Below are 20,437 nucleotides of genomic sequence, written 5' to 3' on the forward strand. Positions count from 1 at the left end.
GACCCACAAGGCTGTAATCTCAGTCATCACGATTTTTAATAGAAAGGATTTGGGGGGTCTATGAATGCAAAGAAATGGCATGGTCTATAGCTTTAGTACCCACCAGTGTGAACTGCTGCATTCTAGTCTTCGGAAGACAGAGCCTGTGCTGGAGGCTCAGAGGATCTTAACCACTCAGATTTTGTATATCCTCTATGGCAAAGGAGGTTATTGGTGGCAGGAGGAAGAAAGGCCGGCTAAAGACCAGGGTAAGAACTTCCACTCCAGGTATTAAACAGCACCCAGGTGATATTCATAGTATTGGGGTGGGGTTGGCCAAAGGACCTTGACCATCAAGGTGACATGAATCCCATGGTTAAGGTGTTTGCTGTTTTTCTGTTTCTTTTATAAATATCTCATTTGATAAGACTCAGTGGTATATTAAGGGACTTGGATTTTGTATTGAAGGAGGTCATTTCCTAGGACTTCCTGAGTATAGGTTAGAAACGTGACTTAACATAGGTCATCACCTTTGATAAAGAGTGCAGCTCAAGGTGCCTGCTGGGTGTGGAACTATTAGGTTTAGTGGCTGAAAGTCAACAGAGTGTCAGACTCATGTTTGCCTTTCCGTTAGGTTTAATCAGATTTCAGAGGACAAATAAGACCTGTATGGAGGATATCTTCAACTCGTTCTTCTCTACTAAGAGATAGCTTTGTAATACACATGGGGAAAAGGTTTTAGCATTTAGAGGTAGCTAGCTCATTTTATACTTTCAAATGTCCATTAAAAAGCAGTAGTTGATGGGTTGTTTTTTTTATGGACTTCCTCTAGGTTAACTAAGAAAAATACAGATTTAGCTATTTTTTAAAACAAATATAAGACTATATATAGTACACAACTCTTAATGTAAACTTGGTCCTAGTATTTTCTATATAAGAGACTTCAGTTACCTGCAAAGAGAGGTGAGCATCCCCAGTGTAGCTGCCTTGTCTGTTTCACTCATTCACGTGCTGAGACTATGTTTTGTAGAACATATTATTGCAACTTTTTAGGCTAAGTCACAGAGTAGGGTAATTGTCTTCAGCATGTGATTTTTGTCTTCTGATTTCTGTTAGGAGTTTTGAAATACTTACCATGATTTTAAAAGACTATTCGTTGGATACATCACATCGCCACGCTTATTCTCAATTTCTTCACATAGCAATTTCATGTCTGTATTCAGAGGGTGCTCATTTTCTTCTCTAAGAAGACATAAGCCATGTGCCTTCTGCACTGTAGAGGGATTCCCTCAGCCTCTGTATTCCCACTGCCTTCCTGCCTTCCAAGGCTGGGTTAGGACAACCTTACTCCAATCATACTATCATTTAGTCGTATCTCTTTTCACCCTTTCTTCAGAGTTCCTCACCCCTCCCTTGTTTTTTGCTGACTCTTTGAAAAATATCTCTGTTAGCAAAACTGTTTCCTGGCCCAATGTCAGCCTTTAGACCTGCTCCAAAGTCTTCTGGAAAATGAACAAATAAACAAGCAAACAAACCACCATAGCTTGTGTTCCTCGCCACCCATTCTTTTTTGTCACTGTGGTGTGGCTGGAAATGCTTTCCTCATGTAATGACAATCAACTCGCCCGTTTTTATGGACACTTGATTCAGTCCCCATGTCACTGTACTCTGGAGGGCCCCACAGTTAATACAGAATAATTTGTTATTTAAATGAATGACATTTTCCACTTGCATGTTTTTTTTTCTTATTTTTATGGTTTTTCCTTTCCCTTGGCTCTTTAGTTGGCTTTTATAAAGTTCTTAACTGTTTATGTTAAGAACATATCCTGTTCCGAGGATCTCCTTTGGCACTCCAGCAGGGTTGACTGGGCTCTGGGTAGACACAAATCATTTACAAGCTTGACATTAAAAGACATGTATGTAGCAGGTTTCTCATCTAAAGTCTTGATGCTTATTAAAAGGCATAAGCATTCTCGTGTGTTCCCCACCTGTTTGTATCCAATTTTTAATTTCTCATCACTTTCATAAAACTTGGTCCTTTTACCCTCTTAATTTTGAGTGACATCCACATTTTGATGTCACAAGGTACAAAGATATTTAATGAAAGTAGAAATCTCAGAATGGATGTCTGGTTCTCCATTTGTTTATATTATTATATCTAAGAGATTCAGTTTTATACTACTTCAATTTTTATCTGAAATAGCTTTCTTTTACTCTCTGCCTCCCTAATTTTTTCTATCTTTGCTTTTTAATTTTCTGGATTTTCCCCCATTTCATTTTATTCAACCCAGTAGAAGCATATATCTGCAGTGGGATAAATATGTATGTTTTTCCTGGAGCAAATTGAAAGCACTGGTCTGTAAACCCTCAAGGAAATGTAAGTCTTTCAAACCTTCACACCGAAATCAATGCATTGTTCAGTAAGTGTTTACGGTTTAAGTCTGATTGTGTTATTGAATATTATGTTTAGCTGCATATAAGGGGTAAAGCTCATTCCCTTACTCAATAGAAAGGGGTACTGTTATAGTTGGGTGTGGGAGAATAAGTGGAATCACACACCCTTGGTTGGGGTCAAACAATGTCCTCTGCCTCCAATGTTGAAGAGTGAGAATGGCTTGGGCAGTGGGAAGAGCCATGGAAAGCAGAGAGAGGGTGAAACCAGTACTTGACACAGGGAGATGAAGTAGAGTGAAGCAGGCTCATGGAACTAAGTGTTTGTCATCTTCATGGGCATCTGTTTGACTTTTTGCTCATCAAAGCTGTTTCACAGGAGGATGACTATGTTTGTGAATCGTGGGTATTTGATCTCAGTTCCCATCCTGGGAGACTGTGAGAGCTTTATAGACAGCTGGATTTTAGCTCTCCTGTCCATGATCATGGGGGTATTTTCTATGCAGATCCAGCATTCAGAAGGAGAGTCTTAGACATCAGGGCAATGCAAAGATTTTCTCATAACTTCTCTAAGATAACTTTCAGCAAAATAAAACCCCTGCAGTCTTTCTAGCTTCTCATTACCTCTCTCTCAGCCATGCCAGAAATATCAGTGACAATTTGGATTCTCTTGCTAGATAATTTGAGGATTTCATTTACTCTTTAAGATACAAGATGAAATCTCTCGAGTGTTTTTGGCTCTTCGAATCCTCCTTCACATATATTATACAAAACACTTATTTGTCCAATCCCTTTTAAAATTTAGATTACTAACCATAAGAAGGAAGTCAGATTTCTTTTCCTGTGATGCTAAAACTTCTTTCAGGCCAGACATTGAATTTCTATTCTTTTTTCTTTGAAGTCCTTCTCAGACAGTGAAATATAGACTCTCAAGTGCACATAGCCTGGGTTTTAATCTGAGCTGTTTTGTCTAAATGTGCCTGTTTGGATGACATGCATCTTCAACCTTCAGTTTCCTTGTGGACCTTAGGTTATATTTATTTTTCCTGAGTTTGGTGGAATTAGAAGTATGTGTCACCCTATGAGTTAAAGTGTGCTTGTATGTACATATGCTTTTCATGGGCATGTTTTAACTTGTTACTTTCCCTGAAATCATGCAGATGCTTAAGGGCTATCCCAGATTGATGTGTGTACGATGTGCAACCAAGCAGCTATAAGAAATAGAATCATTGTTTTCTCCTATGAGGCCTGACTAATAAAGTACCTTTTGGATTTAGTAAGTCAGTAGTTCTCTCAAGGGCTATTTAACAAGGTTTATGGGGCTGAAAATGTATGTAATCAATAGGTTTAAAAGTTTACATTAGAGAAGTGATAAAGAAATGTAGGCTTAAAGGAAAATGAATTTATCTTGCTTTCTTAAAATGCCTTTGAAATTCTGTTTTTTTAAACTATGATCAGTCTGAACCAAACTTTGCTTTCAAACTAATTTGGGTGACAGTTCACATCATGGGGGCTGTAGCAATGAGAGCTTAGTGTTTTATTTGGTTAGTTTTCTGATGTTTTTCCTGCACTCAACTTGCAATGTGGTCTCAATAAGCCACTTTTGGTGCTCTCTCAGGCCATTCCAGCTACACAGTAGGACTTCACATCTGTGTCTGTGGGGTGTCTTGCTGAAGGATTACTCCTTATTCTCCCTTTCTCTCTATTTGAGGTCAAGAGCTCTTGCAACACTTTAATTAAAAGGATTTAATTTAATTTATGTTTAGTGCTTAGGGAGAGTACACCTTATTGGCTGTGCTCTCTTGTGCTTGTGAGGGGATTGTTGCCAACGTAGACACTGTCAGCTTTGAGCTCCCCATTAAAGTTTCAGATCGGTGCTTCCCTATCAGAGTACTATTTATTTTCTGAGTCCTTCTAGCTCCTTTCATGATACCTTCGGGAACTGAGGATTAGGAGTAATGGATATGGGGTAGTAGTCCATCCTATCGTTTGACTTTTCTTGAGTCTAGTGGAGTCAGAAAAGCTTGGTCACCATGAGGCTTTTCCAGTTTTCCTCAGGCGGTAGATGCTCAGCACAGTGGCTTCCATTAGCAACACCAAGTACCGGTTGCCCCAGCGCTGTTGAAAGTCACTATGGCTTCTGGCCTTGATTTAGATGCTAAAATTATACGAAGAAAGGGAATACCAGGTGATGTTTGGGATTTCCAATAACTCCAAGAGGTGTGTGGTAAACTCTTGAGAGCCAGTCTGGAGCTCTGGTGTTTGAGGCAACCCAGGATGAGAAGCTGGACCACCTGGGCTCTCCAGCGCTGTCTGTAAGTGTGGGCTTCAGACACTTCCCTTTTCTTTTTCGTGAGAGGAATTCTATCACATGCTCCATGCACATTGCCTCATGTAATCCTTATAGTAAATGTGCATTAGGCATCATCCTATTTATACAAGATGAACCCAAGGCTGAGATCAGTTCAATATCTTGCTTAAGATCTCCCAAACAGTAGTCGTCACAACAATTGTACCCAGGGATCTCCAAGCTCAAAGATTTGGCTCTTCATTGTTCTAGGCTTTTACTAAATGTTAAGTGGTATGTTAATGACAAGATTGAAGAAACTAATGTGTACATCCTTTGTATAGTGGACTATTATTACTCTTCTTATGGTAAAGACATATTCTGGAGCTTGGAACTGTTATTAATCCCTTATGCTATGTTAGGATTGACATTTACTTCATAATTTTTATATAAATATTTTGATACATTCAGGACTGTTAGTATTTCAACAAAGTCACGTTTCTTGATTTACAAAATTCTGGTGTTATTTTAATTTTTTAAATCTTTACCCCAAGGGAAGGAAATCTACATTCTGCCCTCCTCTGTATGTCGTGAATTTTTGTTTTGAAAATAAAAAAGAACTTAGTAACTTGACCAGGATCTCGTTGTAGGTTTTCTGGACTCTAGAGTTTAGTAATTGTAGAAGAGAGTAGGGTCTTTGAGATACCGTTACTTTAAAGGGTTAATAGAACTAGAACGTTGGCTCACATGGAAGAGGATTGATTGCTTCAATGAGGCTGTTGATTAGAGCTGGGAATGGTGATGGATGCCTCTAATTCCAGCATTTGGAGACAGGCAGGAAGGTGGGGATGTGAGGTTGTTTGTGGCTATAGAGGAAGTTCTAGAGTAGCCTAGGCAAGGTAAGGACCTGCCCCAGAGTGAAGACATTCAGAATGGTTAAAAAAATCATAAGCTTAGTTAACCTCTGATGTGTGATGGTTATTTGGAAGTTAGCATATTTCTGAAATACTTAAACAGCTTGCTTAGTTTGTATGCATTGCTGAAATACCCCAAAGCCTGATATAAAAATGCTTGGGAAATTTTTAAATTGCAAGAGGAAAATAAATGAGCACTTACTCATGTTGTAACACTTTTCTGTAATTTATCTCAATTTCAGAGGTGGTCCTCTGGTACTTTTTTTTTTTTTTGAGTTAGGAAGAGATTTTAAGGACTCATGATCCCAAGTAATTTGTTTAATTGTCTTAATGCTATCTTTATAATGATTTTAAGCTGTGGCTTTCTGTGAGCCAGTGCCCAGGGCTGGGTAATTGACATCCTGGCAGTGAGGTCTGTTTTCTTTTACTGGCTGATGGCAGCCTCTGTGACCTCACAGGGCATTTTTTTAATATTTCAGCTTTCATAGTGTTGTCGGTGAAGGCCTACAATATGGCTTGGGGTTTCAGAAGTGCTAATTTAAGTATAAAAGAGAGTGTGGACCTTTGTAGACATCGCTCTGAAATATAAACAATAGTTTAAACTTAGGAACAATAGTTGAAATTTTCGTATCAGTATAATCGAGAGTTAGTTGCTGGTATTTGTTTGAAATATGAGATTTCAAATTCTGTCTTCTTTTTAAAATTGTGTGAATTTCTTAACTTTTGTAGATGAGAAATTTGAATATTTCCTTCATCTTTCATAGGTGGCATATATAAATTCAATCTATTTTGGGGATATTTAAGAAAACATGGATCAATGAAAGTTAACCATCAGCCATATAAAAAATGGAAATGTGTCCAGTGCAGCCTGAAAGTCTTAACGTGAACCTAGGATGTCAAAACAGGAGAATGCACTTGGGTGTAGTTCACACGTAGCACAGGTTCAGATGGGGTTTGGAAAGATACTGAGGTCTCCATTTAAGGATCCAGATCATGGAGTTGTCTGTATGGTTCTGCAGACCACATCGTCTCTACCTGGGGCATTGAGAAACTCTCCACCTGAATTCTTTTCCCACTGGTTCTGATTTCTAGGGTCTGGTAGCAGATAACACAATCTCTTTCTGCACCCCTCACTGTGTTGTCAGAGCTTTGTGTGTTAGGCCATTTGGGGACTCTCCTGTGAGGACTGACTGACCACCACCACATGCCATGAAGCTCCACACACTGGTTCCACATGGGTCCTTCAGTTCTCTGACAGCTGCAGGTTTGTTCTTGTATGCAGTTGACATTTTTTTTATTTGAATTAGACACAAGATTGAATTACAGGACAATCCCAGTTCCCTTCTCCCTCCCTTCCTCCCCTACCACCCCCCCAACTAAAACCCTACCTATCACATATCCTTTACTCAACCTTTCTGCTCCCACAGTTGACTTTTGTGTTGAATTTTCTACTTAGATTCTCCACCCTTTGTCTAAATATCATCCACATGCCAAAGTTGTGTGTGCTTGTGTTGTAGCTGCCTGTAGACAGTTCATTACTTTTGCCTGGTTGACCACAAAAATATGGAAAGAACCATCGACTGAAAGTTACCCATCATAACCACTTCTATGAATGCACCTCAAAGTATCAGCAGTATTCACACTGCTGAGCAATGGTTCTGCAGAGCTTCTCATCTTGCACACTTGAAACTGTATCCATCATACTGTTGCTCCCAATCCTTGCCCCACCATTCTGGCAATTACTTTGCAGCTTTCTGTTCTTATACATTTGATGACTTTAGATACCCACTATTTATCTTCTGGGAGTTGGCTTATTTCACCAGCATCATGTTCTCAAGGTCACACATGGTACCATGAAATAGGCTGAATAGTATTTCATTCTGTGTATATACCACAATTTGTTTATTTGTGCATACTTCAGTGGATGTTTGGGTTGCTTCCACATCTTGACTATTTTGGATGCTATTGCTATGATCAGGATTGTATAAACTACTTTTTGTGATCCTTCTTTAAATTCTTGGATATTGTTTTTTTTTATGTCTGGGATAAATATTCAAAAGTAAGATTTCTAGACACCCTGGTCATTCTATTATTGACTTCTTGAGGAGCCAATCTTCTTTTCTTTACTGTCTGTATCATTGTACGTTTCTCCCAATTTTAATTTTTCCATATTCCCCATCTCCTCCCAGCAATCAAACTAAGAGACTTGCAATGCTAAATGCACAATCTTTCCCTGAACTATACCTCACTATCCCAGAATTTGATAGTGGACATTATAACTAGATGTGAGGTGTGATATCTCATAGCTTTGTGTTACTCTTATATTAGCATTTTCCATCATTATGACAAAATGTCCTTACTAATTAGCTTATAAAGAGAAAATGTTGGTCTCACAGTCTTGCACATTTGTGCCCATGATCAATTGGCTCCATTACTTTGGTTTTTGGCAATGCAGCTTATCTTGGTGGAGTACATGGTGGAAGCAAACCACAAGTATCATGAACTGGGGGAGAAGAGAGGACTGGGGTCTCCCACTACCATTTAGGATTCCAATACTGAGCAAAGTACCTACCACCATAAAATCAAATCTCAACCTATTTGCATTTGGGGAATATTTGTGATTCAGCTTTCACCACTTAGAGACGTGGAGCATGGATTAACAATACTGCTGGCCATTTTTTACTTCATCTTTGCAGCAATAGATATTGGCGTTCTCTACCCATTTTTGAAATCAAGTGTTTTATTGTCTTTAACAGTCTCATTTCCCTGTTTTTGCTTTTCTGTTTTTAAGCCACTGCCAGATCTAGTATCATAACTCTTCTTTCCTAGGCTTCTTGGAGCCTTAAGTTTAAGAGTTAGATCTTCTGTCCAGTGCTGTTTTTTGCAGATGGTGGTATGTGAGAGTCTAACCTTCTCTGACATGTGAATGTCTGCTTCCCCCAGAATGCATTGTTGAAATATCTTCTCTTTCTGCTTTGAATGCTCTTGTTGCCCTTGTCAGACTACCTTTGACCACATATTAAGACATTTCTTTCTACAGTCTATTTGGCCTCAGTTACGTGTATGCCTGTCTTCAAGACACCAAGACACTGTTTTGATTATTATATCTTTACCATATCTTTTGAAATACAATGATATAATTTGTCCAGCTTTATTGTTCTTCCGGAATTATTTTCACTGGAACATTGTCTCTAAAGTAGATATTGTGTATAGCTTATTTATGTTTGTCTTTCCTGAAGTTATTGTGGTGTCTATCTCATAATCATTACTTCAAAAGTAACAGATGAATTAACATTCTAACCTACCTTTGTACTGAGTTTCCTTTCTGGATAAAGATTGATAGGAGTATGAAGGAAAATTAAATTATACAAAGTCTTTCATGTGACAGAATATAACCTTGTAGTGAGAATGAGCATTTACTAAAAGATAAGCAAGTACCATGATACATATTTTAAAAGATGAAAAATAGAATTGTTGTACATTTTTGTGTGGATATAAATAAGTTTCCTGAAGTAAGAATATAGAAAATATTCTTCTGATAGCTTATATGTTTAGACTCCATAACCACTTGTTTTAAACATCACCCCCTCCCCATTTTGGTGGATATATTTTTGAAAAATTTGTTTGAAAATCTTTCTAGGTGGTCTTAATTATTAACCCATTTCTATTAACCTATGTATTTCCAAATTGTCTTATCTTACCAGAGAACGCCTTGTACAACCTCTCTTCCTGGGCTCAACATGACGACTCTGGCTTCCTACATTTGCCAGAATTCTCCTCATGTCCTAGCCCTGCCTATACTTCCTGCCTGGCCAATCAGTGTTTTATTCATCAACCAATAAGAGAAATATATACACAGAAGGGCATCTCCCATCATTCATGTGTGTTTATGTGCATGTGGCAGTCAGGTAGAGCTTGAGGGAAGCAGTTCTCCTCTTTTATCATGTGGGATCCAGGGTTCAAACTCCGATCGCTATTGAAATACTTTATGTGGTAAATCAAAGTTCTTCCCTGATTTTGGTTAAAGACATTTGTATCTGACAAAATTGTAGGGTCAATTTTGAAGTATGATGTAGATACTAGTTTCTTTTGGATTTATGCGAGTTTTATTTTAATAATGTGGGTGTCATGTCCTTTGGAAGTTTAATCCAGATAATCCCTTAACAACTTGATTTGTAAACAATAGAGTGAAAAGTGTTATGTTTTTGTTTTTGTTGTCTCACCTTACTTTGAGACATAGTTGTATTGCATTCAGTTTTCTCTATTCAGTGTTTATTTTATTTTTCTATTATTTATTTTTATTGCTCAATTTATTATATTTATTATTCACTTTACTCTCTTAAGTTTTAAAAATATAGAAAACATATAGAAAATCTTAGTTCTTATCCAATTAATATCTAATTGTGGTTTATATAGTTTATTAGAAAAGGTATTAATTTGACGAATACTCAAAGGCTATGAAAATATTATACATAAAAAGTACATCTATACATAAATACAGATACCCATACATGCCCATATATATTTGTTTAATATATTCAATATATGTATTTATATATAATTTAATATTTGTAGTTAAACAAGTATATATATTTAAGCTTAAGCAAATTTTATATACATACCTATCTATCTATCTATCTATCTTTCTATCTATCTATCTGTCTAAGCTTAAAGCATCCAGAAATTGCAAGTCCTCTTAGATTCCATGTTGTTTTTCAGAAAGACTAGCTGCTGTGTCTGCTGTATTGTGCTGATAAAGTATGCCCTCCTTCACAAAAGGAGTAGGGAAGAACTTCATGGTGCACGGTGTGTGTCTCTCTCTGTTTCTTCTGCAGAGGTGTTGGTACATGACTCTCTGCAAGTCAACAGAGTAAAGCAAATAGAAACTCACTTTTTTTAATCCTTTGTTGACAGGCTGGAGTTCAAGGTACTCATCAGATGTGAAGGGAAGTGAAGACCATTCGATGCCTTGTTGATACAGGTAAAGTCATGGTAATTATTAAAGGGTTTGGGATGCTGATAGGTGACATTATTGCTTTTTGATATTGACTTTATGGTCTGCTGAAATCAATAGAAAGATATAGTTTATACAATGAATGGAATGTGTGATTGTTCCTGTAATTATCACCAAAAGTATACAAGATAAGGGAAACTGGTGTAAATCACCATGACAGTGTGGATGTGGGTTTGTTCTGGAAGGAGCAAGAAGCTCATTTCTTCCATTTGTGATGTTGGCTTACATGCTTAGTCTGTTCCTCAAACATTTACACACTCAGGGATAACCTTTTCTCCAATATTGATGACTTCATTATGATAGCATTTTTCAAGCTAGTACAAACTAGATTACAAGGTTATTCTGCTTTCAAGCAAACTTATCCCACCGCTCTTTTAGGGCTAATAGTTCCAATGGCTTCACTGATTTTTAGAAGGAAATGTGAGATGGGTGGTACATACTAGTGATATAGGCTAAGGAAATCCACTATCGCCCGAATAAAGAATAACAGACATTTATTTGGGGAATGCTCATATAATGAATGTAAATAGCTGCTGTGTTCTTCTGCCTTTGGAGAGAGTGAGGCCCTGCCTCTTCCTTATAAGGGATAATGTCCTAACTCTGAAGTCACACCCTAAGGCCTATATCTCAAATCTATTGGCTGAACAGGATGCCACTATATACTTCATGCTGGCTTTGTCACTAGTTGAATATGCTGAAGAGGTGGAGGCAGGAGGAACATGAATTTGAGGCCAGCTTGGCCTACACATTTCAAAGGGGCTGAAGAGAAGGCTTGGTGATTAAGCGCACTTGCTGCTCACTTGCTGCTCCATGTGAGGACTTGGGTTCAACTGCCAGCGCCCACATGATACCTCATGAATGTCTGACTCCAGTTCCAGGGGAACTAACTCCCTTTTCTGGGTACCAGGTACACATGCACGTAAAATATTCATACATTTACAATAAGATAGAATAAAATAAATAAAATTAAATAGAGTTGACTATAGTAAATATTGTCCCTTGCATTTTTTTTCTTTTTCTTTTTTTTTTGTAACGAAGGTAGACCTAGGGGGCACCTGCCTAAGTCATAGCCCTAGTAGAGACAGGAAATAAGAGTCTCTAGAAGGCTTCAGACATAAATCTCACAGTTTCCAAGCAACTGTACCACAGGTGAACAAGTGTGTACAATGCAATATGGTAGAAGAACACTTCATGTAAACTCAAAATGTTTGAGAATTGGATGTCAGATTTTTATGAGTCAACTTATAGGGGGTGCTTGTTTTTTTTTGTTGTTGTTGTTTGTTTTTGTTCTTGTTTTCAGGGACAGAGGATTAGGGAATACATGAAATCTAAACATAAACAAAAATTAATAGGAAAAAATACTGGATGCTTCAGTGAGATTAAACCAGTTTATATTTCATTAAGAGGAATGTAAGTAAGGAGAAGAGATAGCAGCATGCCATGTGACTTAAGTGATGTCTCTTTTGTGTGAATGCTGCAGTACCGGTGAACTGGCTCAGAATAAAGACATCAAAATGTACTTTAAAATATCTGTTCCAATAAGAAATGAGGAAGAATAAGAATTAAAACTATGCATTTTTAATTTTATTATCTATCTATCTATCTATCTATCCATCCATCCATCCATCCATCCATCTGTGTTATGCCTACTTAGGTGGGTGTGGTCAGGCACACCTGTAGCCAACCCCTAAGTAGGCGTGGCTACAGCTTCCCCTACACATCTGACAGGGTTTCTCTATGTAGGTTTCCTGGCTGTACTGGAACTCACTCTAGATCAGTCTGGCCTCGCCTATCTTTTTTCCCAAGTGCTGGGATTAAAGGCATAAGCCACCATCCCTGGCAAATCTATACATTTTAATGTGCCTTTTCTTATTGAATTGATTTTTAAAGCCCTTAAATCATATAAATATACTTAGTAAAGTTTTTGAGTGATACTTGTACATATTTATGAAAGCTTTTATTTTTTTCAAATGACTGTAAGAAATGTTGGTAACATACATTTTAAAAATATCTATTTCTTTATGTATAGATGTGGTGGTCCTTGTTTGTATACCATGTGTGCCCATGAAGTCTAGAAGAGGGTCGTGGGCCTCTAGACCTGGAGTTAGACAGTTCTTGGCTGCTATATGGGTGCTAGGAATCAAACTTGGACCTACTGGAAGAACAACCAGTGCTCTTAATTGGGAAGCCATTTTACAGCCCCCTGGTTATATGCTTTTTTAAATAAAATGATTGAATTGTATTTTATTTGTATGAGTGTTATTCTGATGTGTGCATGTGTACCACCTACATACCTGTGGTGTGCTGCCCTCACCAGAGGTTCATATGCATACCTGGTGCCTGTGAAGCCCAAAAGAGGACATTGCATTCTGGAGTTAACACATGGTTGCGATTCTCCATGTGGGTGGGTGCTAGGAACTGAACCCAGCTCCTCTCCAAGATCAGCAAGTGGTCCTAACAACTGATTCATCTTTGCAGCTCCTGGGTACATAATTTTAAGTAAGAATATAGAAATAATTAAGTTTATAGGTCTTACTATTACCTTTGGGGCTATAAATGGGATCCAGTTTAATTACCTGGGTTAAGTATTTTGCAGTTAAATTTACCTTTGGCTTTTAAAAATATTTTAAAATAATTAATCGAGGTAAAATAATTTACATATGCAATATTTAATGCTTAGTTCATGGTAAATTAACATACCCATCATCTCAATCATTGTTTCAAAACTGAAGTTTTCAGTATGGAGAATTTTATTTGGGAGACTATATTATATACCTCTTGTGCTGTGTTTGTGTGGTTGCATTACAAACATCTCTGAGGTAAAAGTTTGGTATCTATCATTGTCCTGTTGAAAGGGATGTGGACCTGTGTGTAAGGTGGGAATCATACAGTCATACAGCCTGTGGATCTTGTCCAGGTCCTTGAAAGGGATTGTGGGATCTAAGCAGTTGTCTCTTCTTGCATCCTGGCTCACAATTCAGGTGACTTCCTCCACATGCGCTTGCTGCTCTCAGCAGAGCCTCAGAGTTCATCTTGCCACGCAGCTTTGCACTGGAACCTCAGTACTGAAGTCAACCTCCCCTTTTATAAAATAATAATGGCATGGATGTTATTATTGTTGTACAAACAGTTGACTTCCATACTTGCTTATGAGAAACATGGGATTTCTTTATGTGGGGAAATGGCTGGGGAGATAATAGAAATCAGTAGCTTGTGATCCAGTTGCTCTCTCGTTCCAAACATTAGCACTTTGGGTGTGGGGCAGAGCATCGCTAACCTTCTGAGGACCAGGGTGAAGTGTATGGAAAAGCTTTTGTCCATTTTGGGGTCATTCTTCCAATACTTGATGGTTGATCTTGATGATCAACTTGACTGGATTGATTGCTGCCTAGAGGATTAGTAAAGTATTCCCCTGGCTGTGCCTATGAGGACATTCACAGGGAGGATTGATACGTGAAAGAGTAACAAGGGTCAGATCTTCCTTGAATGTGGCAGGTGTCATCCAATATGCTGGGAGCCTGGATGGAAGAAAAGCAGAAAAAGACAAGGCCAGGATTTCCTATTGGAGGCTTCTACTGCCTACCAGACTCTACCTTCTTCAGCAGTTCAATAGGGCTTTCAGTGGACATTGGATGGTGCTTCTAGGGCTTTCAATTTATACTTATTTGGTATCATGGGACCAGAAGCTTTCGAGTTCTCAGCCTTTTGGATGTATACATGCTCATTGTGGACCATCCAGCCTGTGATCATGTGATCAGACCCAACAACTCTCCTTTTGGAATTGTTTGTGCATTCTGTTTCTGCTCTTCTGGAGAATTGTGGCTGAAGCACAGCTATTGATGTGATCCTAGTTCATGCCCACAGGAAAGAGCCTTTTGCCAGACGTGGGATGTGGCTAGAGGTGAAGGTACATGGGCTCTGTCTCTTTTTGCTTTAATTTCCTATTTGGTTCTGAAAAACTAGTCTCTCTCTCTCTCTCTCTCTCTCTCTCTCTCTCTCTCTCTCTCTCTTTAGTTGGGCTTGATCATGTGACACCTAGGACTGGCTGCTCCATCCCTCTTTGCTCTGGTCCACTGTGTTTAATGGCAGAGCCTAGATACTCAGAAAATGGGTTCCAATTTCATTTAACTGGCTTTTTGTTGTTTTGTTAGTTTCTCACCATGCGTACCTCAGTTTATCTGTTACAGGTTAGTGTGTTACCAGTTTGCATGAAGTCCTTATGGAACTAAAACTACCAACACTTTGACTGTCAGTTGAATATTTTAATACTGCCTTGTTGATTCTGTTCTAATGACTTTATTAAAGCACAGAACCTCCACATTATATCTTCAGATCTCTTCAAAGTTTACCTGTAATTTGTTCTGGTTTTTAAAAATGCTGGTTACAATCTTGATGGTAATTGTTTAAAATAGATGCATGTAATTTGTTTCTGTATCTATCATGTCATTCACTATTTCTAACACTCTAGAGAGTGGTTGCTACTCCTAGCTTGGTTTGCAGATGAGGATACCATGACACAGAGAAGTTAGGAGGCTTATCTAAGGTAAAAAGTAAGAGCTGGCATTTGAACCAAATGAACCACTTCTTTCTACTCAACATTGCCTCATACTTCCTCAGAGTATACAATTTAAAAGATGCTTTAAACACAAATGAAAGCATTGTGACAAGCATCTGAGGCATTCAGTGGTTTTTTTATTTTTTTAAATTTAGTTTAATACATAACATTGATTCTTCACTTTGTTACTCAGTGATTATATTTATCTCATTATTGGCCATAAGAACTGTAGTCAAAGTATTCCTTTGGCTTAGGCCAACATTTTGGGAAAGCATTCTTGCATAACCTTAGCTAAATGTCTATTTTAAAGCCTGTACATATGGGAAAAGCTACGTTAAATAGTGAAAAGTTAATTTTAATATCAAGTTTGATAGTGTTGTAGTTATTCTTGTTGTCAGGATTGTCTTGGTTAGGGTTTTTACTGTTGTGATTAAACACTATAACCAAAATCAGCTTGTGGGGGAAGAAAAGGGCTCATTTCACCTTGCTGCTTGTAGTCCATCACTCAGGGAAGTCAGGGTAGAAACTCAAGAAGGGAGGAACCAATGCCCCTGAACTGGCTTCTTCTCATGTTGTGTCCAGCCTTCTTATCACTCCCAGGACCACCAGCCAGGTGTCGCACCACCCACCGTAGGTTGGGCTCTCTTCCATTGATCACTGATTAAGAATATGCACCACAGGCTTGCCCACAGACCCATCTGATGGGGCCATTTTCTCAGCTAAGGTTCCCTCTTCCCAAATGACTTTAGCCCGTGTCAAGTTAACATAAAACTAGCTAGCACAAGGATTATTTAGACCTCATAAACTAAGTTTAATTGATTGCAGATTTATGTTTTTGGTATTTACTGTTTATGACATTCATAAGAGAAGTGCATGTAACTGGAAAATAATTATCTTACTATTTAATGTTGCAAAAACAGCAAGTACTCTGATTGTGTCCATATACTTAGACTTTTAGAGAAACATTTAAATGCTACTTAAGTTATGTGCATTTCTCATTTCCTAAAACAGAACCTTCTGAACAGGAAAGACATTTCTAGAGTTGGCTGTGCATCATACACCTTTTATTTATTTTTATTCAAGAACAACCAGAAAATCAGAATACTTTCAAATGCTGTGTAAACTCAAGGCGGAACAATTTACCTTCAAAAAAAAAAAAGAATTAAAAGGGTACTCTAACAAACTCTTAGGAACAAGAGAATCGCATGTTAGTGGTTTAAAGATGGGAAGAACCTCACAAGAGGATTTGGTAGTGAGAAAAGTTGGTGCAGTATCCAGGCCTAGGTGAGTTTTGACCCTTACTTCAAGAGTAAAATGTGGCTGTGACTGATACCTTGAATGCTGGCTTCAGGAGAGTCCATCTCTCAAAGTAATCTTTGTAAATCAGGCTGATATACGATGTGGGCTAAGTAAGTGAGAAGAAAATAAATGTCTTACTCTAAAGGATGTCAGTGGCTTAAGCCTGGCTGTTCATCTGGCTGAATTTGTGAGGCTTTGAAAAGTGTATTTCCTTCTCTAGACTGTGGCTCAGCTCCAGCTGTATATTGCCAAGAATCTGTGTAGTGAATTTAATGGATGCTCAGGTTGGATACTGGTATGAAAAAGGCCCCTATGTTGCTGTCGTCTACTAGTTTCTCCCCAAGGAAGATTTGGAGAAATAATATTTTTTCCATCAGTTCAATTTCAAAATGGCTTTGTCTCCCTTTCCATAAAAGAAGAAATGTTTAACAGCATGTGTTTGGAAACATGGTAGCATTCTGTATTTCTTTTTAACTTCAGGATGTATAGACTGTTCTTTCACCAAATATATCTTGGGTTTCCATGTGGAAACAGATGTATGCCTGCTTTCAACAAGGAGCCTTACCTTCTTCACCAGAGAACTGGGAACAGAAATGAAGATACTGTAAATACTTAGTTGGCACATCGCCCTTGGCCTTTCCATGCTGTCATTATTGTTGGTTCTTTCTGCAGCCTTGTACTTGTCCGGTGCTGTAGTAAACACTCAACATACTGTTTCATCCATTTTTTAGAATGCTTGACAGGAAATCAGTTTCATAGCCCTGATTGTCTAGATTAGGGAAATGAGAGTATCAGGATTTGTATATCTGGTCCAGGATACTCAAGTCTAGGAAAGGTAGGGTAGAGATTTTAACTGGTGTTAAACTGCTGACTCAAGAGTAGTTTTATACACTACATCGTTGCCTTAGCTGCAGCTGTCAACTTGGTACAGTTTGGAGTCTTTTGAGCAAGCATAATTGGGAGATGTCTCACATCAGATTAGCTTATGGTCCCGTCTATGTGGAATTGCCTTGATTAATGATTGTTGTAGAAGGACTTAGGCCACGGTGGGCAGTGCCATCCCTATGGAGTGGTCCTGGGCTGTATAAAATACTAATGATGAGAGAGTCAGAAAGAGGCACTGCTCTTCTGGTGGTTTCTGCTGTACTTCCTGGTTGAGGTTTCACTGGTTTCCTTTGATGATGGGCCATAGCCTGTAAGCTGAAATGAATCTTTACCTCCCTAACTACCTTTGGTCATGATGTAAATCCAGCAACAGAAAAGCAAGCTACCACAACTGTGCATAACTTTCACATGGGATTCTTCAGACCTTCTTTACAATCTTGAGGTAAAGGTATAAATAATTGGGTTTCTAAAGAGAATTTACCAGGTATTATGGTGATAAATATAAGAGTGTGGTTACCAATGTTATCTTCCTTGTATTTTGGTGTCCAGTACAAATGATTGGATAATGTTCCTTCAGAGACACTTATAGCTAAGGTGTGAACTTTCTCTTGGCAGAGTTATGGAAGAGAGTGGGATTGTTCTCTGCCACAGTCTCTGGGTCACACTGTATTTTTAGGATGTCCCCAGTGCTGCTGATTTTCCTTCTCTTTCCTTTGTGGTGAAGACCTGCAGAGTTATTGAATGTATCTTCCCCAACTAAGGGGACATCCTCAGCTGGACTTCAATCCACAACTCCTTGTTTTAAAAGGTGGTTGTGCTTTGGTAGCTTTTTTAGAATAGGGTGGTATTAGGCCATGAAATCACACATCATATCTGTATGTGTGAATTTTCTGGCCTCTGACTTGGTCAGAGTCTATTAAAACATGACAGGACAGAGTGTTTTCCATCCCATCACACCTCTTGGTGTTTCCATCTTTTACTTTCTGTCTTTGTTGCAAACAACTCTTTCCCCAGGGGCCTCTTACAAATTATTGACATAATATTTATTTGTCTTTTGCTTACATTGTTCATTTGTTTTCACAAAGATTGTCCATGCAGAATGATCAGCTTATTAATGAGCTAGCATTTTCATAACACACGCACTAATGAATGTGTAGTGTATATGTTACTATAATGGTGATTGTGTTATTTAGTATATTTCTTAATATATATGTCATGATATTATGAGGTGTAATATAATTATATAGCTACATTATAGGTAGGCAATTATTACACTTTACATGATATTTGTTTGTATTTAATAAGCATATTATATGACTGGAAGGTAGATAAAAGATAGACATAAAATTCTTGGTTAGGTTTGCTCAATACATAGAAATGTGAGGTGAGAATATAGGATGTGTATTTTCATGGATTTTTTTTGTCTGTATAAAATATTTTTCCCTCATCATGCTTGTAACAAGTTTGTTTTTTATTGCTTCTGAAATTTAGTGATTGAAAATTTACATTTACAAACTTTTTTATTAATTTTTAAATTTTAATTAGAAAGAAGGTTATTTTACATGCCAATCATTCGCAAACTTCTAACTTATGCTGTTGTAATAGAGTATTTAGGGTAAGATAACAGGAATTAGTTGGAATTATTTTAAAATAAAGAATAATTACACATACATTGTAGCTTACCAAATGTGGACAAGGATAAATACATACCTATGTTCCTTGTTTTGGCCCAAAGATAATGTCACACATTGGGTGCTTTTGAAGTGAAGCTGTTTAGTTAAAGGCCTTCAGACTGAACTTTTGTAGCACTTCTTGTATCTCCAATAGGGTATGGGGTATGTTTCCCAACACTTGAGTGCAGGTTGGACCTGCAGAAGTGATGCTGTCCAGTTTCTAGGCACCTAGAGCTCTCAGTGCTTCTGCTGCTGGTTGGAACTCTGTCACTGCTCTGAGTAGAACAAAGGCAGACTAGCCTGCTATCAGGTGAACAGCCGGGTGGAGGAGAGTTAAGTTCACCCATTCTAGGTCAGCTTTAACGGAGGAGCCACCAGCCAGCTGATCCCAAATCGTCTAAGAGGCCCTGGTGCATATGGGCTGACTCAGCAGCCTGCACTGCCTCCTGCATGCCTGAGTGAACCCAGCTGAGAACTGAGATGACACCCAGCTGTTGTGGCTTTTTCCATTGAGTTTCTAAAAGAACCCTGTAAAACCATCAAATTAAAGTTATGACTTTACTTTGAAAGTCATAACTATTGATGTTTACAACCATTTAGCTAGTTTTTCATTCCCAACAGCTACGTAAAATAGGAGAGATTGAATATTTTCTACTCTAACTTGTTGTAAGTATCATAAGGAAGAAGGCAGGTTATGTTTGTTTTTAGACAGAGATAACACTTGTGACTAGGGAACGAGCCTGTTTCATAGCATTTGCGGGAATTGTTTAATTTCTATGTATATATGTATATAAAAGATGACCTGATGTAGAATGAGTTGTAAAAATGTTTTCTAGGATTGAAAACATATAAAAGGTCAAATTAATATTAAATATAATTTTAAATGTATTATTGAGCTGAAAAGACAGCAAGGAAAATCTTTAGAGGCCAAATTACAAAAAAAAAAATTCCAGAAAAAAAATATCAGAGAATACTGTATTGACTGAACTTTGGTGACACAGCTCTGCAAATGTATTCAAAGGGAAAGGTTATACACGAGACAATGCTTTTTTGTGCAGAGGAGGCTAAGTTTAAGGAGTCGAGCAGAAAGCAAGATGCTGTGTATGGATTTAAATATGCCTATAATCACAATAAACATAAATACACTGCTTTTTGGTGCAGAGACAAATAATGTTGCACCTCATAAAGAAAGAAAAAAATCAGTTATATGATATTCCTATGTCGAGTGCCTAAAATGTTAAGTCCATAAGTGGCTAAAAGGAAAAAGAAAAAATAATTATCATTCTATTTGTCAAAGATGAAAAAAGAATCTAGAAATTTTAAAAAGGTCACTGCAATACTGTAATGGATTTAAATATTCTGAGGTACAAAAATTCTAAATTTTATGCCCTCCAAAGCCTAGTTTAAAATTTTCAAATGAAGTTAAAATTGAATTAGAAG

At 37.8% G+C, this 20,437-nt stretch overlaps 1 protein-coding gene across 15 annotated transcripts in view; it reads left to right on the forward strand.

Moving 5' to 3' along the window:
* LOC100774629 (bone morphogenetic protein receptor type-1B) overlaps window positions 1-20,437 on the forward strand; it is a 308,818-nt gene that overhangs the window by 79,960 nt on the left and 208,421 nt on the right. For 13 of the 15 annotated variants that reach the window (XM_027395836.2, XM_027395835.2, XM_027395834.2 and 10 more), the window contains exon 2: window positions 10,486-10,552. The gene's annotated coding sequence lies outside the window, so the exon portion shown is untranslated. Of the gene's footprint in view, window positions 1-10,335; window positions 10,378-10,485; window positions 10,553-20,437 lie in introns of those variants that run through there. The other 2 variants (XM_027395841.2, XM_027395842.2) reach the window with 2 other exon arrangements.

The sequence above is a fragment of the Cricetulus griseus genome, assembly GCF_003668045.3.
Source record: "Cricetulus griseus strain 17A/GY chromosome 1 unlocalized genomic scaffold, alternate assembly CriGri-PICRH-1.0 chr1_0, whole genome shotgun sequence".
In the NCBI taxonomy this organism is placed as follows: domain Eukaryota; kingdom Metazoa; phylum Chordata; class Mammalia; order Rodentia; family Cricetidae; genus Cricetulus; species Cricetulus griseus.